At 47.7% G+C, this 23,722-nt stretch overlaps 1 protein-coding gene across 6 annotated transcripts in view; it reads left to right on the top strand.

The window, feature by feature from the left end:
• The window catches only part of SLC24A3 (solute carrier family 24 member 3), a 540,914-nt gene that overhangs the window by 213,450 nt on the left and 303,742 nt on the right, over window positions 1–23,722 (top strand). The window lies entirely within an intron of this gene.

Here is a 23,722-nt window from a genome sequence, read left to right as displayed (position 1 = left end):
GCGGTGACATCTGTGTGCTCAGGAGAACCCCATTTCTAGCCCCAGCGCTTGCTCCTGACAAACTCTGCGACCTTGGTTACGCCATCACATCTTTCTCATGCCAGCATCCCCACATGTGGGCTGCAGGTGTCACAGCTGCTATCCCTGGGTGCCCTGTACAGAGCACTGAGCTTTCAGGTGAGGGTCCCTGCACCCCTGAAAGCCAAGCAGCAGGGTGAGCGGGTCTCCCTTGACTCCTGCCCCTCCTTTGCCTGCCAGATTGTACTTCTTTCTTAGAACCCATATATTCTATATGTATTTTACAGTGTATAAAATGTTTATTTTATATAAATACATAGTTACTAAAATATAAATGTTTATGCTATATATTACGTATGTGTTATATGTGCTGTATATTTTATAATATATGTTCATTATAATCCTTATTTTGAGACGTTTTCAAATATAGATTACAGAGAGTAATTGAACACTCTCTGAATAACCACCAAGCAGAACTGACCTTGCCAATGGCCCTACATGCTTTTAGCTTTGTCTCTTTTTAATAGAAGTAACCACTGCCGTCCCTGTCCCATGGACACCGTTCTCCCCGTCTCCGTCCCCACCCGCCCTTCCCAGGAATGAATGCCGTCGTGAAGGGGGCGTGCCTCATGGCTGAGGTGACAGGGAAGCTGGAAAGGGCAGCGGGAGCTGGCAGAAGCCACAGCCGCCCAGCCCAGAGCACACGGCTGTGTTCATGCACAATACACGTGTCTTCGTCTGGAAGTTCCTAGAAGTAGACCCAGGTGAAGAGTTCAAGAGCCAGGAGTTTAGTTAGGGGGTAAGATCAGGGAGAGGGAAAGTGAGATGAGGAAGTGAAGAAAGCAGAGAAAGGTGCATTCTCAAGGGACTGATGGTGTGGGCTCCTGGAGCTCAGCCCCCTGGGGAGCACCTGGTAGCATAGCGCAGACCCCAGGAATGAGGAGCTTATCCAACTCTCTTCTGCCTTTGGGTGAGAGCTGTATGCAGGCAAGCGAGCCCCAGAGTTGACTCTGAGAGCCAGAAGGAGCTCTTGGGCAGAGAGGTGTGGGTGCTGGCAGGCAGAGGTCAGGTTCGTGGGCACTGCAGGGTCAAAGCCAAGGTGTGGGGATCGGCCACCCACAGCAGCTGCTAAAACCCCTTCAAAAATTCCTTTGTTAAGGCGTGACTTATTTAGCAGGTGAGGTTAAAAAGGAGTAAAGTAGCTCTCTTATCACTTGTTGGGCTCTCCTTTCCTCCTTGCGAGAACCCCAGGAGGCAGCTGCAGCTCCTATACCATCCCATTGCCCACCTGCAGAGCATCGGGCCTGGGGGGTCCGGAGGAGGTGCAGGCGGTGCCAGGACAAGGGCCCTGAGTCCCTGCTCCGGACCCCATGCTGCCCTTCTGGGAGTACAGCTTTAGAAACCCCCAAATCATGCAGGAAGGAAAAAGCCATGATGGCCTAGAAAGCTTATTTTAAACCAACTTTTAGAAGGCAGCATATAATGAGTGCTGGGAGCCATTTAATCAAACATTGAAAAGCACAAGAGATTGAAAGCAAGTGGCTTCAATGGGAAAGCTAATATTTACAGGGAAAAAAAAAAGCATGTGAAAGTCTGGAAATCCAGGTCTCTCATTAGGTGTAATATAATTACTGAGTTTCCGTTTCCTAGCAATAAAGAAAAAAATGTTAATTTTCAGTCCAGGGCCTTCGTTGAGGCAGGTCTTGGATTTGGTTGCTGGCTGGAGCCTGTTGCCAAGGGGCATGTCTCTGAGTTTTTATTGGAGGCGAGTGGTCTGGGGAATTGCTCTAGAAAGGAAGGAGTTATTCTTACTCTTTGGATGCAGGTGGCTTGGGTGAGCCTTCCATCTGAGAGAGGGAGCCTGCTCTTCAGTGGGGGCTTGCCCCATTCCACCAGTGTGCCTGCCTGTGGGAAGCCTCCTAGGCTAGAAACACCGAGTTAAAATGGGAAATATTAGATTATATATATATAACCAGAATACAAGTAACAAAGAAACCCTTAGGAGTGTACAGCCCAAAGAATAAACTCTAAGGTAAACTATAGACTATAGTTGATAGTATAATTATAGTAATATTATTTCATCAGTTGTAACAAAGATACCACACCTGTATGGGGGTGGGGGGAGAGGGAATATGAGACCCCTGTACTTACTTTCTGCATGACTTTTCTGAAAAGAAAAAAAAAGTGTGAATTGTGCTCAGTGAGGTCCTGTTCAGCCCTGTTAATTGCACGTGGCTGACAGGTGGATGCAGCAAGCAATGGTGCCTCTGCCAAAAGTCTTTCTTATGTGCCTGCAGGGCTCACTGTCTGACAGCTCACATGGCCAGGAGCTCGAGGGGAAGTGGGCTTCCCCTTGGCCGTGCCTGGCAGCCTCCTGCCGGGCACCATTGTTCCCCACCTCTAGTGTGACTTAGATGAAGACACTGAAAGCATGCATGCCCGCCTTTTGCATCCCCTAAAGCTGGAAGGAATAGCAGAAGGGGTCTTGTAGCAGCCCTAGGTGCTGTAACAGATGTGACCACCCAGGTTTCAATGGCTGAACACCATATATGTTCATCTCTCACTCTTACCATTCTGGGCGCAGTACTCAGCAGGCACCTTTCTGTGCAATGAATCAGGCACCCAGGAGTCTTTGTCTTTGGTCCACTATCTGCTGGGACCTCAGGCTTCCCTTTCACCTGACTGAAGGGGAAGGAGAAAGGGTGGAAGATTGCTAGGGAGATTTGAAAGGACCAGGTTGAGAAGTGGTGCACATCGCTTCTGCCCATGCCGTATTGGCCCAATCTCAGCCACTTGGCCACACTGCAAGTGAGATGCATGCCCCAAAGAAGAGCGGCATATGCTTTGGAGGAATCAAAGCAGACTCCTCTTTAATTGTAAATAAGCAAAAGCAGGATTCACAGAGGTCTGACAGCTTTTAATAAAGGGCATATCTTAAACATGAAATTTTATAGAAATAGGTACAAAGTCAGGCCCTTAGTTTGTCAAAAGCCTTCTTGCAGAAGCATGGAATGAAGAAGACACGCCTTCAGAGTATCACACTTTTAAGCAGCTACAGGTCTCCTTTGAATCATCATTGATAATCCTGAGGGAAGAGCAAAGGTTTGTCAAATGCTTTCTTTGTGGTGGGCACTATGTCTGCATCACCTTGTTGAATCTTCACCACAGCCATCAGAGATAAGCCTTCCAGTCTTCTCAGTTCACATATAAAGAAACTGAGGCTCAAGGAGATCAAATCATTTGCCCAAGGTCGCTCGGCTAGTATGGGGGCAAAATGAGATTCCAAATCACATCGGTCTCCAGATTTCATGACTGTCTAGAGGAACAGCTTTCCCAACAGAGTGGTATGGAACCTGCTTCTCTCTGCTCTGGATGGACCTTTCTTGGACATAAGTGAACAATTCTTGGTCCACGCTCAGAGGACAGGGAGATAGGTTCGGTGGCGTGATATGGAAGCAGTAGACTTAATCCACCTTTACAGCTCCAGTGGTTAGCACAGAGTAGGTACTTAACAGAGGCTTGTGATAAATGAGTGAATGGATATGTGAAGGTTGGGTGGGGAGGTAGGGACACATGACTTCTGCGGTCCCTTCCAACCCTGGGTCCCGTAACCCCTGCATGGAGCAAGTCCCCTCCTTTGTGCACTAACCACAGGATTTGGCTCCTCCTGCTCTGGGGAAAGCCCACACTGCCGCCTGTCCTCACTTCCCAAAATGCGGGATCCAGGCTTTTCCTCACCAGTCCAGCACCTGGCATTGATGGCTGGACCTGCTCTCTGAACCCTCACCCCCTGGCTTGGTGCCATGTATAATGCTGGACTCAAGGCTGAGTTTATTATAGTATTATTAATAAGAGGGTTAATAATATAATAATAGCTGCCATATATTGGTTTATTATGCACAAGACTCAAATGTTCCTTTGCATAATCTCTCTTTTAATCCTATTAATCAACTCCATGGTAATCTTTATAATCCACATTTTCCAACCTGAAAATATAGATTTAAATGTGGTTACAAAGGGAAATTTTAAGTTGTATAATGTAACTGAACTAAAAATTAAAAAAAAAAAAAGATTGTACAACACAAACAGTGACCCCTAAAGTAAACCAATGATTGTGGTTAATAGTACAATTATAAAAATGTCGTTTCACCAATCACAAAAAACTTACCACATTATTGCAAGGTATTTATAATAGGATGATAAATGGAAACTCTGTATTTTATGCATGATTTTTCAGTAAACCTGCAACTTCTCTAATAAAAAATAAATAAAAATGAATGATGTGGTAGTGGCATAAGGATAGATATAGAGACCAGTGGAATAGAATTGAGAGCCAAGAAACATGTCCTCACATCTACATTCAATTGAATTTTGACGAGGTGACAAAAAAAAAGCATAGAGAAGAAATCAAAATCTTGAGTTTCGGAAAAGATAAGAGGAAGATCCTTAATTTTCAAGCATAGTCCTGTTATAAATTCAACCTCCATGTTTTCCCCAGATAAACTCTCAAATCACAGCATCAGACAGGTTCCCACTTGCCTTCTCTCCCCAAAATAGTCTTTAGTGTCTCCCCTTGTAGAGGTGTTTGTGTCCCGCTGCTCGGGCTGTCGGTCGTTTGGGCTTGAGGCCCCACGTGGTCACGGTTCAGAGTGTGGGGTTGAACTCAGACTCCCTTTGGGACATATCTGGGACACCCCCTGCCCACTTAGTAGCTGTCGTGTGAAAGCCTTAGTTATCTCCTCTGTGAAGTGAGGGTGCCGGTTTCATGGGACATTGTCAAGGACTCACTGGGGTAAACCATGGACAGCAGCCCAGCAGAGCCCTGGTCATAGCAAACACCCCATAAAGGACGGTTGGAGAGAGGGAAGGCCTTGAGATCATTTTCTCCTCTTCTCCCCATGAGGGAGGTGAACTCATTCTTCCTGGGTGGGCTAGTTCAGTTTAGAAGCTGTCACCTCATAACTCCTGTGTGTGGCACTGGCTTGGATACATTTAGGGACCCTGTGCATTGTGTTGGGAGCCCTGGAAAGCAGAGCCTAGGAAGAGCACTGGAGTACTTGGTAAGGAAGGTTATGGGAAGAGAAAGAAGTGAGGGAGCAGGGACAGTGAGACTGGGAAGGAGGAGACAGTGATCAAGGATGCATAATGGAGGAAGTTAGTATGGGTACATGGAGCTCTGTGGCTCTGGGGACCGCTTATGGAACTGGATAGAATGCCCCCTCTGAGTTGTCCCTCTGAAGACAGAGCAGCAGGGAAAGTTCTCCACCATCTCCTGCCCCCAGTGGTCAAGGGCTTGCTCCCCTGCATTTCTAGGACTGAGCTGTTGACTTCGCTTTGGAGAGAACCCATAGGTAGAAAAGCTGAGAGATGCCACTGGTGCTTGAAGTGGAATGTAGGATGTGCCTGCATGGCTGCATCTAAAAGAAAGGACACCGGGTACATCTTCCCTGTCCTTGGGAGGGGCAGAGACTCTAGGGACTGAAAACACAGTTGTTCATAAAGGTCACTCTGGGTCAGGAGCTGGGTGCCTGGACCTCGTGTGGGAAAATGGACCACCTCAGGTCTTCCCAGCCTTGCTGCCCAGTCCATTGGGGGTGCCCGGGCTGTGACTCCTGCACCAAAGTCTCCCATTTTCTTCGACACTGCTGCTTCTCTTCCTCTGCCTGAGCTTGAATGTTCTGCTGACTGGCAGACGGAGAGGAGTGAGAACTTCTTCCTGGACAATTGGGTTTGCAAACCGTGGACCAAACAGCATACTTTGGTGTTTGGGGGGAAAAGAGGAGGAATATGCTGCCACCGTCGGTCCATGATATATATATATAACCCACTTTACCCAGTTCTCTCCCCTGGCTGGGGGTCCAAACCCTAACCCTCAAAAGGCTGCACTTTAGCCTGAGCCTTCCAGCTACTTTTCATCGTGCGATTTTTCAGAAATGAATATTAAGGAGAAAATAAAGGAAAATGAAGCACCTTTCTTTTTTTGCATTCATTCATTCAGTATTCCACTTTTTTCACCCACAGACAGAGCTGTGGGGTTCGTTCCTCAAGGCATGCTCAGGCTTGGAGGTTGGGAGATGGCAGGAATGTGTGTGTCACTGTGAAAAGAAACCACACTAGAGTGTCCAGCACAGGCACCAGATGGGAGCTGGCATCATTCAAAGGAGATGGGGCTCTACCAGTTGATGTGGCCACAGAGCATCCTTTGCTGCTCTGACTCAGAAGAAGTGATGTGATGAAGCTAAGATGATGTGGCGGCATTCCTCCCACTAAGCAGAAACCAAACTTGCTTTCTAGGTGCAGATTGTGGCCGCTGGGCTAGCTTTAGATTTGGGACAGCTCTCAGTGCCGAGGCTGTGGTGCCCTGTGCTGTTGGTGTCTGCTTTCTGCCCGCACTGCCACTGCAATCCTCACTCTAGTCTGCCTCCCAGCCCTGACCGTGAGACTTGATGTGAAAACTTCTACAGGGAGAATGAGATTTGGAGGGAAGAGAATGGGGTATGTGGATGCCTGGAAGCTTCCTCGGCCTGGAGACCCTGCCACGTTCTGCATCATGTGGCTGTCATCTCTGAACATGCCTGGTTCCCTTCTCCATCCAGTAAGTTTTGGGGGACTGCAGGCATGTTTCTGTGATGATCACTAGCCCACCTTTGTGCTGACTTGATGAAGCTGCCCTCATGCTGACCATGGTCCTGTAGACGCTGGCTGGGTGGGCGGATGGCATCTTTGTTCAGATTTTCCTATAGGTGCCCTTGGTGGGATTATGGATTGAATCATGTCCTGCACAAAGGTATGTTCACGTCTTAACCCCCAGCCCTGTGGATGTGAGCTCATTTGTAAATAGGGTCTTGGAAGGTGTTACTAGTTAAGATGAGGCCAAATCGAATCAGGTTGGCCATAGTCCATTATGATGGGAGTCCTTACAAGCAGAGAAAATTTGGACACAGGAAGACACAGATGGGGAGGAGACGGCCATGTGATGGAAGCTGAGACTGAGCTGTAGATTGCTGGCATGCCACCTCCAGGACGCTACGGACTTTGGAGAAAGCATGATCCAGCCGACACCTTGATGTCCCACTTCCAGCCTCCAGGAATCTGTGACATTACATTCTTGTTGAAGCCAGCCAGTCTGTGGTACTTTGTAATAGCAGCAATAGCAAACTGAGACAGAGGGGCACTTCGGGGGTCTGTTAGTGCTCTAGTTCTCAACCTGAGTGCTGATTACATGGATGGGTTCAGTTTATGAAAATTCATCAAGCCTTGAACTTATGTTTGATGCCCTTGTCTTATATACATGTAAACTGCAGTTAAATTTGCTATAAATTAGAGGAATAAGAAAACAAATATTTTAAAATGCCCATCCTCCTGAAATGTGCAGCTAGGCTTATCATAAGGAGCTTGGGTGGATCTCAGCAGGCTGTTGCCTTTTCAGCTCTTGTGCACTGTGCATCCTATACAATCTTACATGGCTGCCCTGACCTTACTCGATGTTTTATGTCTCTGGGGCACTTCCCTAGCAAGTTCTCTCATCATCGGTTCTCCAACTGCTCCATTCTTCAATTGCACTGAGCTTCCATAGCCCTCCGAGCAGAGAGCCAGCTCTCTGCTTTCTTCAGTGCTGCCGACAACTATGCAGCCAAATGGAAAGGATGCTTGTGCAAACTTGAGAGTTTTCTCACTTGAGCTAATCCCCTGCTTTTGCAAGAGCAAACAAAAGGTTGGCCGGCAGCTCCCTGTCATAGTGATATTTTGAATGATGGTTTCAAATGGATATAGGCCTGGGAGACCTGAAGGTCATTGGGGAGATTACATTTTCAGCTGTTAGATACATAGCTTTCAATTGGTTTCTTATGAACTCCATGCCTTTCTGTTTCCATCTCCCTCTTGCTGCTTGCCTGCCTCTTGTCATGCAGCTGGCATCTTAGATCTCAGGCTATCAGAAGGAAATCAGATATCATCTCTCTGTTTTCCCCCCCTAAAAGTCCTAGAATGGGCTTTCAGCCCCCCAAAAGGAGGAAATGATTGCCAAAAGACCCCCCTCAGTGGCCTTGTCTTTCTTGACCTGCCTTCGTCTGTCCTCATGTCTTCAGCAAGGCTATCTGTGTGGCTATTTTCAGAAGGCCAGACCACATCTCATTATTTCAGAAGGGCCCAGCTCCCCTCCTGGGAAGCCTTGCATGAGAGAGATAAGACGCGCCGGCTTATCCCACAAGTGCAATAGTTCTATTTCAACCACACACAAATATTTGAGGAGCCAAGGGGAAGAGAGGGGTGTACTTTTTAAAGACCAGGGTTAGAATTTTCCGGGGGAGGAGGGAAGTTAGTGCTTATCGAAGGTTCCCACCAAGGCCTGCTATATAGCCCTCAGGCTCCCGTGGTATCGCTGCTTTTGCTCTTGTCAGAACTCATCAGTGGCAAAGTTAAAAAAAAAAAAAAAAAAGGGAAGGCAGGTGGTTAGGGTGGGGGGTCTGAGTTGTATGTGTATGTATGTGTGTTTGAGGGGTGGTGAAGGGATAGGGAAATGGATTGTTAAAGAGGAGGGGAGAATTCATGAGAACAACGGGTTCTCTGGGACACTTAACTGGGGAAGACTGAGGTGCTTGGTGGGGTTGGGAAATAACCAGAATGAAGTAGCGGATATAGTGATCCTTTGCCTTTTCCCTTCCACAGTGAAGGCCTCACCCAGGAGTCGTGGGTAGGTGTAACTCAACCACACACAGTGGCCTGGCCCTTGGAGAGGGAATGCATCAAGGAACGTGATATTAAGCATATGGGTCCTCTGGGAGCCTGATCAAGTTCTGGGAGCCCTTGGCTTCTTGCTGAGTGTCCTGGGAGCCATGAGGAGTAGCGAGTAGAGGTGGGGTGGGGGAGGCAGAGCCTGGAGGCAGAGGTGGGAGCACATTTGCAAGGCTGGTTTGTGAGCCCACAGTCTCCTGTGGCCATCACCATCCCTTCTGAGTCACTCCTGCCCCTTGCCCAGCCCTTCAGTTCCATAAGACCCTGTGTGCCCTCACCCACGTCTGAGCATGCTCCCTGCCCCAGGTCAGTTGCAGGCCTTGCCCGCTGAAAGTAAAATAGAAAAACAGGGGTATCAAAAAACAAGCACTGGCAGAGGGCTTGGCAGGAGGTGCTGAGGGTGTTTCCAGGCTGCCTATCTACCCTACAAAGACTAAAAATACACCCAAAGGCTTCAGTTACTGCAAGCGTTTGGGCAAGAGATTGCCAACCCTGCTGTCAGGGCCATTTTTCCATTTTACAAGCTGCCGTCTCCAAGTTTTAATGAATTATTCCTTGCAGCAATCTGGCAAGCTTAGTGATATTACCATTTCATAGTTGGGGAGACATTGATGCTGGGGGTTAAGGACCATACTCAAAGCCAGAGATTTCATGGCAGAGGCAATGTAATTGAATATTTATGGGCCTGTAATGGGGGAGAGGCTGGGTGGCTTTGCTCTCCTCCTGACCCTCTAAGGAGGCCAGCGGTCTTCAGATCAGCGAGGGGAGAACATAAAGACATTGTGTTGTCCACTGTCTCCATTGAACCTCTCATCCAGGAGAGGTTTAAAGTTTGCCGAAGGTATCTTTTGCCCCAGTCCTTCAGTTCCTATTTGGCTAAAGAGTATCCAGATTAGTATTTCGGGACAGTTAAGTAGATAGAAGGGACTTGATTTTGATATGAGATTTGCAGAATCCATTTTGATATCATTATAGGCCAGGCAAGGCTGGTGATAAGGCTGATGTTTGAGTTACTGGCTGAAAACTGCTTTAAAAATGTGCTGATTTGATGACCTCAGGGTTCTCTATAATGGCATGTTTGCAGTTGACCCCAACAAGTTCAAAATTTTTACGAACATTAGTGGATCAGAAAAGTTCAAGCCATAAGGAAACTTAGTGAGGACATAAAAGGTGCAATCATTGCCTTTTTAACAAGTCAAAGGGTTGTATGAATACCACAAAGTGTAATGAAGAACCAAGATTTCAGGCTATCGCCATGGCCTCGAGACAAATTAGATGAAATTTAACTGGGGTCAATGCAAATTCATAAACCTAAGTTCCAAAAAACTACACAAGTGCAGGATGTGCAAACTCTGGCTTACCAGCAGTTTCTCCAGAGTATGCCAGAAACTTCTAGTGTTGTCAAATGCTCTATGATCTAGTATGGCTGAGAATATGCATTAATAGAAAGCATGTAGATGCTAGGATCACTGAGAGAACTACCTCCCTCCTTCCTTCCCTCCTTGTCTCTTGCTGTAAGTCTCTTCATTAGCAAGGCAACCTTTCACTGCACCCCCACCCCTAAGACTTCCCACCTGCATCTCATTCCCATTCCTAATCCAAACTTTTGCAAGTGGAATGGAACCACCATTATTGGTTCACCGGTCTCAGTCTATGAGGAGGAGAATGGATCACCCAAGCAAACTCAGGATCCTGTTAGGAAGGAGGAAGGAGAGAGATGGGTGTGGGATAAGCAGTCCTAAATGCCAGCAACGAAGGTTAAAGGTAATTCTAATACCCTCTAGTTGTTTTTTTGTGTTTTCCCACAAAGCTTGATATGTCAGATGGTTGATCAGATTTTGTGAAGATCATTTCTCTTTATATGGTTGGATAAACCTAACATTTAAATAAGATGTGAGGCCACAGCAGATGCTACCACATCCCCATGGGCTCCCCCAGAGGTCCACTCTTGGTACTTCTCATTTCTGAAGAAGAACTGAAGATTTTGTGCATCTTTATACCCAAGGTGTTCCCTGGCCATGGAAGTGTGCTTGACCTCAACAGATGGCCAGCTGAAAATGCCTGGGAATTAGTGCCCCAGGAGCCCTAACCCAGTAAGTACTGGGAAATAGTTAGTCAATACAGCAGCCTCTTTGCCTCTTCACATAACATTTCAAAAGGGAAAATCTCATGCTCTCTCTCAGAGGGTCCCCAGGGGGATTGAGCCCCAGTTGCCCACTGAGGTATCACCCTGGTCCATGCACACTTACTTGGCTTCCTTCCCTTCTCTGTCTCACTTCCCTGCTCCCTTAATGGTCTTCTTGGAATTGCTTCCCTAGAAATTCCCTACACTCACTCACTTATCTTAAGATATGCTTCTGGAGACAACCAAATTAAGACAGAGACTAGGTGATTAGAGCTACACGGTTGGAAGACTAAAATTAGAGGTGTCCCCATAATATACCATCAGTTACTTATGTGGCATTTATTTGGCAAGACACTCTATTTTGGACATTTTTACAAAGATAAATGATCTATGAGTTTAGAGCATATGGTGGGAGCTAAAGCAAGTGCATCTCACCCAGGAAGTTTCTTTATGCTTCCAGATGTGGAAGTCTCCACCAGGAAACTAGGGGCTGCCCTCCTTCCTTATCTATATCTGTAAAACCTTTTTCATCTTGAAGGACAGACTCTTTAGAAAAACAGATTTGCTGGGATGCTGCTTTGGGCCCCACCCTTGGGTCACCTGTGGAGGGGGGGACCTATGGTAAGAGAATGCCTTGTATTTGTTCCCCACAGGGGCAGACATATATCCTACCCTGCAGATCCTGCTTTATCATTTTGGGACAGGGAGCATTTCAGGGATCACACTCACTCCCGGACTGCCCCTCTACTGCCAGAAGTGGCTCCAAACTCCTCCTTCATGTACAAATCCCAATCCCTGGCCACTGGTTGAGGCAGGCTGGCAGGGGCTGGAGAGAGGCTGTCGGCGGTGGCTTCACTCCCTGCAGGAGGCACCGGCCTGGACTCTGTGTGCCACCCCGATCCCTGGCTCAGGAGTGTACTGCTCCCCAGCACTCAGTGTGGCAGATACATTCTGTTCACAGAGACAGAAGATGATACTGTGACTTTGTCCAGAGCCTCTCTTGGAAGCTTAAATATCAGAGCCTGAGCTTTCTCGTGGGATTAATATAAGGGATTAATACAAGCCATCTGATGTTATAAAAAGAAACACTGCAAAGGGCATCCAGAAAGACATCCGAACCCAATAAATGAATTATGTAGTACTTATCCACAGTGTCCCAGGATGTAAAGGGAAGCCCTGAGGGCCTAATCCTGGGTTCTTTAGCTGTGGATTCTTCCATTTCATGGCCAGTCTCTAGTCCTAGTGGCAAAAAGTACACAGGTGGATAGGGCTCTGGTATCTAATTTGCTGTGTGACTTGGGACTAATGACTCTGCCTCTCTGGGCCTTAACATTAAAATGAAGAAATTAGACTTGGTCATTTTCAAGCAGCATGTTTTGTTTTGTTTTGCATGATATCAATTCAGGCTGAAATAAAAATTATTTATGGCCTGAATTGTGTCACTCAAAATGAAAACTGCTTTATGGACTTCTTTCTATGAGGGGAAAATATATTTTTCTGATTTACATATTCATGCTACTCAACAGAAGAATGCCAGTGAAAAAGTCAACACTGCGTTTTAGCCTCTGAAATGTTAACAGCTGGGCTTATCCGAGAAGTGGTACGAGGGGAATGCTTTCTAAAGTCCTGCTCTCAGATGGGGTCTCTGGAGCTTTGGGGCTTCACGTGAGGCTGGCAGATGCCGTGCATCCTGCCGGCCTCAGATTGCCCATCGTGAGACTGGGGCCCCAATGCAGAATTCTTCCTGAAAACTAACATTCTCTGGGGCCGTGCCCCATCTGGAGGAGGGTGCAGGCGCCAGCTGCAAGAGCTGAGCAGTCCCCAGAAAGGACACATGCATGGCTTTCCCTGGATCACTTCAGGCCAGGGGCAACGGAGAGTGGCAGCTCCAGCTATTAAGGCTCACAGGTGGCAATGCAGTTTCCCTTGGTGGTTATGGGACACATGGGAGACAGCGATGAGTTTCTTCCCCAGCCTATTACTTACTGTTCACTCTGCATTTACGTAATGATCCCTTCATACTTTCATACATGACTTCCGTGTGCCTGGGTCGGCAGGGCTGAGTGGAAATGATAGTGCTTCCTAAGTTTTAAAGTCTGCTAGAGACTTGAGTTCATTCATTGTACATACTGCAAAAAAGGGTGACTTCAAGCCTGTACACGTGTATCTGTATGTGTGTATGTGTTTTTGTGTGCACATGTATGTGTGTGTATGTGTGTCTGTGTATATGCAGGTGTTTCCCTCTGTGCATGGTCTGTATGCATATGCATGCATGTATGTATGTCTCTGTGTGTGTTTCATGTATGTATATGCACCTGTGTGTATTTGCGTGTATGTCTTGTGTGTCTGTGTGTCTATATGTATGTGTGTCCTCTGTATATAATGTGTGCATGTTTGCATGTATAGATATATGTGCCTGTATGTATGTGTGTGTCTGCATGTGTGTGGATATATGTGCATATATGTGCATACATGTCATGCATGCATGTGTGTGTGTGTATACATTCTCTCCACCCTTGGTTTCAGTTGATTAAACTCAGAGGCAGGCTTCACCCCTTCATATCCAGACTTTTAAAGGTAGCTAAGTAAAAACAATTTTTAATTAATTCTAGCCTTATATTTGACCAGCTGATTTTCACTGCTGTTGAACAGTCCTTTTTTTTTTGCTATTAGTATATGATCATGCCATCCATATTTCAAATATGAATCATATTTAATCCTGTGAAGACAGTGGGGAAAATGGCGAGGTTTTGCTGTGTGAGCTTTGCCTGGCCACTTCACCTGGGTGGCTCTTGGGATGGGCACGCTTGTGTCAGGGTGGTGAAGATAACCATGTCCTGATCAGATTTGCTGGCCTCGCCCCCTCCAGCGTGAGCCTGGGGGTAGCAGGAGGGTTCCAGGGTCCAGCACCTACCTGTTGAGATGCCCGGCATGGCGTGGGCTATGGGTCAGCCCCGCTCAGCTTGGGTTGCATGATTTACAGGGTTTGTTGAACTGGGTTACTGTTGGTGGAAAGTGTATACATTCAGACATGTTTAAAAGAATTTCTAGTATGACCCGCAGCACGCTAGACAATTCTTTCGTATTCACCAGAATCTTGTGGCTTCAACTCCACACTTCCCCAGTATCACTCCCCAGTCTAAGGCTCCACCTTATAAAACAGCCAAGAGAACATGGATTTCTTGTGGTCTCCTGACCCCCTCATGTGAGTAACCTGCTCGTAACTCAATGCCTTTCAGTGGTAGAAGGAATGGAAACTTGGACATGTACCTGACACATTTGTATTTTAAACTCCAGGTCCATTTGAGATACCATGTAAATATTTATTGATTTTTATTGCACAGATTGTACTGACATAATACAATATTAAACAGTCCTGGGTGGAACCTTACGGGGTAAATGTTCCTCCATCCAAATATGGTGCATGAGCTTTGTTAAATATTTAATGAAGGGTCAATAAATATTCCTTTTAATATGATCAGTGTGCTGTCTCTCTGGAAGCTGAATGTGGATTTGTGATCTCCCAGTGGCCAGAAAGAGACTCAAAGAACCCCTCAACGTCTCTTCCCCCACTAGGGTCAGTCTCCTCTCCCTCCCTAGCATGACCGAGAGATGGCATGTGGGCCTGTAATTTTTGCCCATCCTTTGGATTTGCCACCTCTCTAGCTTTGATTTCATGGATAGAAATCCCTGGGGGAGGAGTCTCATTAATATTCAGGTGATGACTCGGTAGGTCAGGAGTGAGACGCAAGATTTTGCATTTCTAGCGGGCTCCCAGGTGATGTGGATGGTGGGGGGTCTGCGGGCTGCTTTTGTAATACCACAGCTGGTCCTGGGAGCTGAGGAATAGAAAAGAAGCAGGCCTAGGAGGAGACAAGAGGCAGCTAGGGGGCAAAAGTAAAGAGGTGCCCACTCTCGGTGTCACCCCAGGGCGCTCACAGAGGCTCTCATTCTGTGCACCATGGAAGCACAGCCTCTTTAAATTTTGCACCCAGGATGCCTCACTTGCCTCACCCTAGTCCTGTCCCTGAAAGGGAGCTTTGGTTGCAGGGGATTTGGAGTTTGTCACGCAGCCTGGAGTTGAGTTCCCAGAGGTGTGCGTGCAATGGAAACCTCTGCCTCTCTGAGCAGAGAGAGCGGCTCTGCCCTCTACCTGAGCCATCGTAGGCAGAGATGCAGGCCCATGGAGGAGCACACGCCACTCAGCAGGGCCCAGCAGGCCTCTTCACTGACACCCCACCCCCACCCCACCCATTGGCTGGCTATGCGTGGCGGTCATTTAAAAAGAGTCTACTGGCATATCTCTTCTGAGTGCTCGCGGTATACAGTATGTGATGCCCCCAGGCTGGCAAATAAAGGGGACCTGGGTTAATGCCACCCTCTACTCTCAGTGCCAGCCTCAGGGCCCCACACATAGAAGGTGCTCAAAAGCTTCCTTTGGAATGAATGGCATGAGGTGTGTGCGACTGTGACGGGGTGGGGTAGCAGGGCAAGGAGAGCACGCAGGGGGCACAGAGCCCTGGCGCTTCCATGAGGTTGAGTTATCACAGAGGAGGCCCCATGGGGTAGAGCTGGTGGAGGGCGGCGCAAGCAGACCAGCAGGAGCACCTCTACCTCGGTCCACCACCCCGCAGCTGCTGGGCCCAGCGTGGGAGGCAGGCGAGCATCAGCCTGCTCCAGGCCCAGCGCTGCCCAGTACTGTGCATGTGTTTCCACATCTCACTCTCATTTCAACCCTAAGAGGTAGGGACTTTTATTATGCCCTTTTACAGACAGGACCCAGGCACAGAGTGGTGGGCAGATGCCCTCACGGTCACAGCAAGTTTGTGGCGATGCCATAGTTGGAACCCACATGGCCCCCAGGCTAGCTGGGTCTTCACCCTGTGCTCCACTGACCCAAGGCTGGACCTTGCCCAGGACCAGCTGTTTTACCCCTGATGCTTTCCCTCCAGGGCACTCACTGGGTACAATTCCCTCCAGGACACTTACTGAGTATAATGCCATATATATATATAATTACCATATATATAGTACACCATAATTAATATGCCCTTAAGCATATTAGTGGCATGGAAGGAGAGATTGCAGAGCCTACTGCAGGTAACCCCTCATTCCTTTACCTACTTCCCACCCCTCACTCAAATTCTCTTACTAGCTAATGAAATAAAAATATCAGAAAGTACAGAAAATAGGAACAAATGGTTAGATGACAATTCATAAGGCCTTCTCCAGCCATGCGCTTTCTAGAGATGTTCCGGGTGAATGGGGTGCAGGATCTTAAATGCTTTAGTGGAGTCATTGCAGAGAAGACCAGCCTTGGGTTGCTTTAAAGCTTAGAGTTCATTTCTTGGGCGATGGTGGGATTGAGGGATATGTTTTCACACCACGTCCTGTGGTCTGCAGGTCCAAGAAGAGGTCAAGGTGAGGCTATTGAACTTGTATACCTGGCGGGTGCTCCTATGTACCTGTGGCCTTTACTGGGCTTCTATGATCATTGTATGTTCCTTGGAGAGACCAGTCTCCAGGGAGCAGCTTGTGATGCTAAGTCTACTTAATACCATGCCCTCGTGGTCTTGGGTGAGTCCCTTGACCCACAGTGTAAGTTTGGAATCTGTCCCAAGAGAGAGTTGGCCCTTATTTAGAAGAACAACAGGGAAAGAAAAAGGAAAAGAAACAAAAAATATATCGTATACATATATATCATATACAATATATGCGATATATATAATATGCCATACTATATATATATATTATAAACATGTATTGGGTGCTAGTTATTTGCCACATACTTGGATAATTCCTTTACTTACACTGTCTCATTTATTCCTTGCAGTAATCATAAGAGGAAAACACAATATTCTCTTTCTATTTACATCCAAGAATTTAGGTAAAGTGTCCAAAGTTAAATATTCAACGGCTGATCAAGGATTTGAATGCTGGTCTCTGACTCCAGTGCTTTGCATCCTATCCACTAAGCCAGTGGTTCCCAAACTTGAATGAGCATCAGAACCCCCCTGGAGAACTTAGTAAACCCAGAGGGCTGGGCCCTGTACCCAGAGGGTCTGATCATGGGTCTGGAGTGGGGCCCCAAAGTACATTTCTGCCAGCCTTCCAGAGGGTGCTGCTACTGGTGGAAGTTTCACCCTGGAGGGCCACTGCCTTGTCCAAGGGTCTGGTCATGGAAGGCAGCAGTGAAATGATCCCCAGACAAGTGGGTAACTTCATGGGAGCCCCATGTTACCATGAGACCAAAGTCCAGCCGGGGCGTGATGAGCCTTGGAGAAACAGTCTCTTCCCCGCTGGTCACATCTGCTTGTAGACTCCTGGATTCCTTATCATCCAAAGGTCCCTGCAGAGACCTTCCACCCAATCAAAGGAGAGAGGCCTGGGCCGTAGCTGAGACTTCTCACTGACATTATCGTTAGGTTAATGAGGCAAGAGGTTGGATGCAGTAAGGGTAGGGGCTGCACATCAGGCCAGAATCGGCTTCAGGAGACCCCTGCTCTGCCTTCCACCTCACTAGCCAAGTTTTTCCACTTAGAAAAGATGTGGGCTGGACTAGATATCCCTGGCATTTTGGAATTGTAATTCAAGTGTGTTAATTTTTCACAGCTCGTAATTGGAGATTCTGTGTCCAAACTACCTGATCCAGTCATCTTATCTACCATTCATCTCTTCATTTACCAGGGTCTCCTCCCACATGTCAAAAATGTTCCCAAGGGCGAGAAGTCACTCTGTATGGGACACACTGCAAGAGTATGCAGGCAGGGCAAAAATATTTTATAGGTGCTTTGTTGCTTATTGACTTGAAAAACCCAAAACTGTTTTTGAAACAGAAATCTCCTGTTGATCACCTCTTCCTTCACCTGTTAGTTTAAAAAAAGAAAGAAAAGAAGAAAAAAGTGAACTTCTGAAGGGAAGATTGCAATTTTCCATTCTACTAATTAAGCTATAAGTGATGATATTAAACTTCGGGATTTTTAATTTTCTGTTCCCCCAAAATTCCCATTGCAAACCCCAAGAATTCTTAAGTACACCTGCAGGTCTAAGACACTGTGAGCAACCTAGTGGGCTGGGGTATTTATCCTGTATGGACTTCTATGTGAGTCCTTTGCCTCCAGCATTCCTATTCACTGTCTTTCAGGAGGCAAACCAACTCCAGAAAGCAAATCAAATTCAGGTGACTCAATAGGGTTTTCTTCCCTGATACCTGAGCCTCTGCTGACCACCCCCTGTCCGAGTCAGATAAGGTGAGTCCTAGGGTGGCACTGGATGGTCTGAAAACCATGCTAGCTGTGGATGGAGACCAGGAAGGAACCATTGAACATTTGGATTTCGATCTTAACATTTGGATTTCTATGATGCTTATTGTGGAAGCCTGGACCAGAACACACGTTTGTAGGACTTTATCTAACAGGCTCTGTGACTGATGTCAGGACTTTGTCAAATCCAGGTATGGGAACAATCCCCATCAAAAAACAACAATGACAGTCCATTCTCTTTATCATGTAGAACTGGTAAAATCTTGACTAAAGGAATATGGATGGACATGGAAATCGAGTCACATTTCATGTGTCTATCTTTGGTTCTGGGGGAACTTTGGTTCCCCAAGAAATCATGAGATAAGGATTTAAGTTCAAGTGTTTTATTTGGAGGGTGACCCCAGGAACCACTGACAGTAGAATGGAGAAGTGAGGCAGGGAAAGCAATAAGGTTTTCTTTATCAAGCCAGTTCCCTCTGTGGGAAAGTGGTGCTCACTCCCATTGAGGAGCTCTGTGAGTGTACGGAAGTAGGGAACATGCTTCAGGGCTTCCCACCTGAGGAGTGTGGGAGCTGGGGTGTTTGTGTACCAATGCATTAGTCATTGGGCAAAGGTAGCTCTTGGGATGCTAAGTCCCTGGCACATCCAGGTTGCCCTGTGAATAGGCAGAGAAGGATCTGGTAGGTAGAGAAAGCTCACATGCAGAGAGATTTTGAAGAGGGCATTAAAAATATCAGTGGTGCCCCCCCACCCTCCATGCCTCTCCAGATACAGTGTCATAAAATCCTTGTCTGTCCCACCTCCCCAGCAACCTGGAGGAGAGGGAGAATGCCACTCCCCCCTGGTGTCCCCATTTTCCAGGGGAAGGGAGAACGGGTGGGTGGTTGCAGCTCCTTCTCAGTTGAGCCTGGAAAATGAACAGAAGCCCTGAGACAGCTCCTGGGCCCCAGGCCATCCCCAGGGCTTTGTACCTTGTCACAGTCCTGACTTTACTCTCTTCGGTCCTCTCCCGTTAGCAGTCACTGAGTGACCCTACAGAAAAGCAGATTAATATTTATCTGAATATGCCAAGGGCACACACAGAGACTGAACAATGTCACCCACGAAAGCCTCCATCCGCTAAAGTATACAGGGTGGGCGAGTGAGAGAGGGGGCGCAAAGTGACTATTTTCCGATGGCCAGAGACTGCGGGGGCCTCCGGGGAGCTCCAGTACTTGAGGCATTTTTAACTTGACTTTGAAGAGGAAAAGAGAGCAGAGTAACGCTGGGCTACCAGGGAGGAGTCGGGGCAAGGGGAGTTGCTTTTTGCTTTTGTAGCAGCAGAAGCAGCAGTTGCGAGAAGCTCTGCCACCTGCATTTCATGAGTTCCAAGATGAACCTAAACCTCTCAGTGTCCCCATCACCGACTCCTTTGGTTTCTTACATTACGGTCTGCTGTCCCCAAACAAACCAGTGTCGCTGCACTCAAGGGACCTGGGGGTGGGATGGGGAATGATCTATCCTCGCTCTTTGGCTTCAGCCCCTCCCTGATATCTGGACCCTGTACCTGGCATGCCCTCATCTGGGGGTCTCTCTTTGGCTCAGCTCACCAAGGATGTATTTCACGCCAGTGTTTGTTTCATCTTTAGCAGGCAGCCTTGCACGCCACTTCTATGGCTCACTGCCTCCCTGGCAGAATTTGTGCTGTTCATCACAGCGTACTGGTCCCCCCTCTTCCAGGTTTATGGTAGGAGGACATTTCCCGGGCCCCATCCCCAAGCATAGCATAGAGGTGTGGTTGGAAGCTGCCCATGTGGCTTCTGGTAGGAGCAGGAAAAGCTAAGGCGTGGCGATGCGTCCCGCCCTCCTGCCGTGCCTCGGTGACCCAGGAAGTAGGTGCTGAGATGCAGCTCCCAAAGTGACGCTGCCAGGCTCCTGCCCGCCTGTGTTGGGCACGTGGTGTGAGTGGGAAGCAGACACATGCTGTCTGAAGCCACTGAGATCCCAGAATTGTATATGATTGCAACATAACCCAGCCCACCTGGGTGCTGCAGTTGTGGCCACATGTAGAGTCATTTGCTCACAGGTAATTGTAGGCTATTGATTGCTCTTCGTAAGCTCTTCACAGAAAATTTGCTCCCAAAGTGCTTTAGGTTTCTGTTTCCTGCTGTCATGGGCAGACACCATTAGACATCCCAGGAATTCCCTAAAACGTGCTTGGAGAAACTCTTCAGGCTGCCTCTCAGCAGTGTCTGTCTCCCAGAAAGGTTCCACGTGTTCATTTTCATGCAAGCCCCTCTTGCCATTGTCTTGAAGAAGGTAAATAGAAAGCATCAGTCAAGTGAACTGTAATTTTATTTAAAGAAGTCTCTCTTTAATTGGGGAGACTCGCTGACCAAATCCCCCATGGCATCACTGATGATATTCTACATGACGAGAGTGCTGGGACCTCTCTTCCCAGTGGCCCACCTTCCAGTTTGCCCAGGGCTGCCATGTGACCTTGGTTGATTGGTGAGCACTGTATTATGACACCGTGTCAGTATGAAGGGGAATATTTTGTGGCTTGTACTAACTGTGTGGCATCTCCTCTACATGGTCTCTCCATTTTTATTTACCCATGCCTTCGCTCATGGTGGATTTAGATGCTGCCACTGTCTTCTGTGTCATCAACAGTCCTGAAGCCTTGGGCATATACCTTCCCTCACAATAAATTCTGGAAAGTGCATTTGCTGGGTCTGACCACACCAGTATTTCCTGAGTGGGGTGGTGAGCAGAGGAGAGCCTAGGTCTTTGCCAGTTCAGGTGCCACCCACTGCCCCTCTACCAATTAACATTCACATCTTGGTGAAATCATGTTGCAGGTGCATGCTCACATGTCTCTGTGGTGACAGACTCCCAGGATCCCTCCCCCTTGGAGGATGCATCAGGCATCTCACTCTTGCATTCACAGGAAAGCTTTTTGACATCTCTCCCATGACTTGCTCTGAGATGACTCCCTGGTGAAGGCAGAGCATGGGCTAGAGGTTACCACAGAAGAGGAGGCAGCAAAGCGTGGACTCTACCGGGCACTCTCCTGGGCTTCGCCAGGTCCCTGGGGTGGGGAATCCCTGCTTATAGCACTCATCACTGCTGGAGAGTTACGACATGCAAACAAGGAGCCTTCTAGAGCACGCTGGTAGTCCAGGATGGTAAGGGGTGGGGAAATCAGGATGCTTACTGAAAGCCACTGAAATTCAGGAGAAATTCAGCTTGCAGGGACGGCAAGAGATGGGATTTGGGCTGAGAAGGGATGCGGAAGGGGTGTGAGACTCTCCTCCTGGCTGGGCAGAGGCTGCCTACATGGAGTGGGGCCAGTGTAAGCTGGGGTCTCCTGGCCACCTGAGGGCTCCCCCTGAGTGCTGGTGGGCAGCAAGGTGGAGGTGGGGAGAGGTGCTGGTGCTGCCCTGTCCACCTTAAAGTGCAGTGGGAACTAGAAGGCTGTTTTCCCAGAGCCTCTGCAGCACAGGACACTTGCTCCTGACCTGGGAAACACCTAGAAGGAAATCATAATACACTATCAGTGAGGCCACTGGAAAGCTAATGGTTTTCTTTTGACCTTTTTATAGGTCAGTGGAGCCAGTAGAAAGGTTCTTTGTCACACAGCTGGGGCGGGGGGGGGGGGGGATGTGGGGAGGGGCGCTGGCTCAGCCCTTCCTCCCCACAGCTCTGTGACTTGCTGACAACTTCCCCTTCCACTTCAGGTCCCCACCTGGCTCCTGTGGTCACGGCCCTAGTGCAAATGCATGTGTGCTCCCCCACCCTGCATGCACGCACACACAGAGGCTGCTAGTGGGAGGATGTGGGCTGTGAGTCTTACCAAGTGTGTGCTTGCCAATCCAGGGGTGAAGAGAGATGGAGTCAGGAAGCAGAAACAGAGCAGAGAGTTTAACCTGATCTGGTTAAAACACCCGAGCTCACTACATGCAGAGCTCTCATGGGCTCGCTCATTTGTTCTCAGTGCTTCTTCTTCCAGTACTTCTTCTGGAGCTATTGGTTAGCAGTTGATATCATTAAAATTAACAGTAAGAATGGCACATTCTGGGTACATGTTGTATTTGTCTCAGTTGTGAAAAGCTTCCCCTTTCTGCGAGTCTTTAAATATATTGAGGAAAAGGAGAGAGTCTGCCAATTATTCAGAGAAAGTCAGTCCTCAGATACACTGTGCTTTCCCCTTTTCCCAGGAGGTCACAGATTATACTTAGGTGTCTGATCTTCCTGGGGTGCTCCAGCCCCCAGAGCACTGTTTTCCCAGTCTGCTTTGGAGGATACTACAGTCTGGTACACTTACTACAGATAGAACTTTCTGCAGCGGTGGGAATTCTCTGTAGCCGTGCTGTCCAGTGGGGAGGCACCGGTCACACAGGGCCTCGGAGCACTTGACTTATGGCTAGTGCACCTCGAGAGCTGGATTTTCATTTCACTTCAGTTTCCCAATTCAAATTTAAATAGCCACATGGGGCCATATCGGACAGAGCTCCTAAAGGAAAGAACACTTTGGAAGGGCAGATTTCATGCAGTGGAGAGCCAGCTCCCCTTACCACACTTTCTTGCTGGATTACTTGGGTGGAAGGTGGGGGGTGAGGGGCTGTGAGTGTCATTAGCAGCTGTGGAAGCATCCAGTGTGCCCAGTGCTCTAGGAGAAATGCCACATTCTGAGCAGATTCTTCCTTAAGGTGCTGGGGACTTATTTTTCCCATTAAAACACAGAAACACGAGACACTTCTTGTTAAGCTTCCCTCCCACATGGTTTGCTAGATATGTGCATTTGTTTACTGCGATCCACCCAATGAGCAGTGAGATTTAGTGAAGCTATTTCCTGCAAAATCCATAGCAGATGGTGTGTCCAGTACCTTCCTGGTTCTGTACAGCAGGAGCCGGGTGATAATTTGTGCTTGAGCCTGGGTTCTTCAAGGAAAATGAAATATCCTATCTCTGGAGACCAATTTGTGTGTCTCCTCTTAGCAGAAAATGAAATTGGTATGGTGCAGCATGGTTCTCTTTTGTCAGAGACATCAGAAAAGCCATCGGCCTGCCCCACTGTGCTCAGAAGTTCATCTCCAGGCCTTACTAGCTCCATCCACGCTTCCTCGGGACCACCACCCCTGGAAGCACGTTAGAACCACTGGGGGGCTTTACAAATAACAACCCAGAGCCCAGGCTCCTCCGGACCAGTTAATGCAGCACCTCTGGGCGATGCCAACGAATTGACATCTTTTTTTTTCATCTAGTGCATCTTTGTTTGTAATAGCTGATAGTAGGGATTATTGTTCATATACCAATACAAGTACATAATTGTGCTTACAGCTGTTCTGTTTGACACAATATTTTGGCATGGTATCTTTGGTTTGGAGAAATAGATGGAATTACCACAGCAGAATTTATATAAAAGGAATTGACATCTTTTTTTTTTAATTTTTTTTAAATACCAAAAAACACCAAACGCAAACATTCCTAACTTTTGATCATTCCATTTTACATATATATCAGTAATTCACAATATCATCACGTAGTTGCATTTTCATCATAATGATCATTTCTTGGAACATTTGGAATTGACGTCTTTTAA

The sequence above is a fragment of the Tamandua tetradactyla genome, chromosome 1 (genome assembly GCF_023851605.1).
Source record: "Tamandua tetradactyla isolate mTamTet1 chromosome 1, mTamTet1.pri, whole genome shotgun sequence".
Lineage (NCBI taxonomy): Eukaryota > Metazoa > Chordata > Mammalia > Pilosa > Myrmecophagidae > Tamandua > Tamandua tetradactyla.
This window is presented reverse-complemented; position numbering and strand designations above follow the sequence as displayed.